This window comes from Orycteropus afer, unplaced genomic scaffold, assembly GCF_000298275.1.
Source record: "Orycteropus afer afer isolate SDZICR_OR568_19922 unplaced genomic scaffold, OryAfe1.0 scaffold00001, whole genome shotgun sequence".
Classification (NCBI taxonomy): domain Eukaryota; kingdom Metazoa; phylum Chordata; class Mammalia; order Tubulidentata; family Orycteropodidae; genus Orycteropus; species Orycteropus afer.
In genome coordinates this window covers 25,743,248-25,745,627 of record NW_006921588.1, presented here as the reverse complement: position 1 = coordinate 25,745,627, position 2,380 = coordinate 25,743,248, and positions in this window count along the sequence as shown.

Sequence of the window (2,380 nt, the reverse complement as noted above, 5' to 3'; positions counted from 1 at the left end):
TTGGTTTCCCAGGCAGTATCTCTTCAGAAGTAGATTGCCCAGTCTTCCTTCCAAGGAGTGGCTGGTGGGTTTGAACTGCCAGCCTTCTGGTTAGCAGTCAAATGCCTTAGGCACTAAGCCACCAGAGCTCCTACTGCTCACTACCTATGTCATTTTGGTCAATTAACTTGTCACAGGCTCCGTTTCCTGATCTTACCACTGTCTTCTTCGCAAAGATTTGTGAGGATTAACAAAAATGGTTTTAGAGTGGCAAGTAGAATACTTTTAACAAGATGAGAGCATTCTATAGATACCATTAGTTCCTTTCTTCCCTTCCCTTACAGTCTTCTGTACAATCAAAACTTAACCAAAAAACTCACTGCCACCGAGTTGGTTCTGACTCATTGCTACCTCTCCTTGGGTTTCCAAGACAGTATCTCTATGGAAGTAGATTCCAGTCTTCCTTGTGAGGCGTGGCTGGTGGGTTTGAACCACCAGCCTTCTGGTTAGCAGTCAAATGCTATGGTAGTTATGTTTGTGTGTCAACTTGGCTGGGCCTGGTTGAGTGGCTGGGCAGCTGGTGGTCGTTATTCCCCATGATGAGACTGGCAATGAATTCCATGGTGGGATCTATCACAAGCAGCTGAGTAGCTGCCTTTGGGATGTGGTCTGCTTCCTGTATATAAGGAGAAGCCTTGGGAATGGTCTCTAGTTTATGGCACGCTTGGATCCTGCATGTAGCCATGTCATTGTTCAGCAGCCTGCCATGCTCTGCCGACCTCGGGACTTACAATGGACTTAAGTTAACGCCCTGCCATGTGGTTTGGTAACATCGGTACTGTGCCATTTTACTTGTCAACCTTGGGCTTCTCAGCCTCAGCAGCCAGCAGCCGTCTGTGTGAAGAAATGCCTCTAGCTTCAGTGGGCTGGGATGGGAGTAGGAGGCAGAGCTGGACCCCAAGGTTGAGGGGCTTTCACCCAGCCCCTAGAGCCTGGCACTTTGAACTTGGACTTAAAGCCTCCAGATTGTAAGAATAAATTCCTGTTTTTGTTAAGGCCATCCCATTTGTGGTATATTCCTGCCAGAGTGGCACTAGGTAACCAGAACATAGTCTCAAACAGTATTTGTTCTTTTGTGATTGACTTACTTCACTCAGCATAATGTCTTCCAGGTTCATCCATGTTATTAGATGTTCCGTGAGTTCATTCTTATATTTTAATTTTGCATAGTATTCTATTGTGTGTATGTACCATAGTTTGTTTATCTATTCATTTGTTGATAGCCCACAAAAACAACAGCTGTTCCTTTAGGTCATGCTTATGTAAATTCCTTTGAAAAACTTTGGGAGCTTCATGTGTATCAAATTATAATCTACTACTTTAGATAAAAGCCATACCTGTAAATAGCTTTGGGACAAACTCCCATTGCCTTGAATTTAGAGTCAGATGCTATGAGACAAACCCTTTAAGATTCTCAGAAACTCTTTTGTTAGCAGAGAGTCTAAGAGGTCTTCCCTTAAAATTGCTAGAAGCTATTTTGTCTGACAGCAACTTGTATTTAAACTTTGCCCTCAGACTTTAATGTATTTAGAAGATGTTTTTGCAGGCTGGAGAGATTTAGAATGAAAAACAGTTTTATTTTCTAACCAACAAGTCTGGGTTGGACTCTCTCTATTCATATATTATTATATGCAGCTAAAATAAACCAGTTGGTACTTGAAGCATTATGCATGGAAATCTCCTTAGCCATATCCACACATTTATTAGGTATGTTTTCTATCTTCTACATTACCACAGTTGACAGTATTGCCAAACTTTCCACCACTACTTAACAGGAGTTGCCTTTTCTCCAGAATCCATAACAATTTTATCACTGTCTTTTTCCACCCCTTATTAACAGTCTCCTCTAGGCCCTCTGGCCTCTGCCCACAGCCTGGTCCCAAAGCCAATGCCACATGTTTTAGGTTTTTGTTAGCATACCACTTCCAGATTCCAATTTCTGTTTTAGTTATATATAACTCTAAAACTCAGTCCCATCGAGTGGGATCCAACTCATAGCGACCCCTCCTTGGGTTTCCGAGGCAGTATCACTACAGAAGTAGATTGCTCAACCTTCCTTCTGAGGAGTGGCTGATAGGTTTGAACCGCCAGCCTTCTGGTTAGCAGTCAAGTGCCTTAGCCACTATGCTACCAGAGCTTCCTAGTTATTTATGGCTATATACAAAAACATCTGTAAGGGTCAAGGAAAGGTTTATATATGGAAGGAAATTTTCTTTGTTGGTTGCCAGGGGTGGGAGGGGAGGGGAGAGAACACTGCAAAAAAAAAAAAAAAGCATTGACCCATGTCACTTTAGTTTTGTGTATTTTACTGTACATAAATTGTATTTCAATAAAATGCATT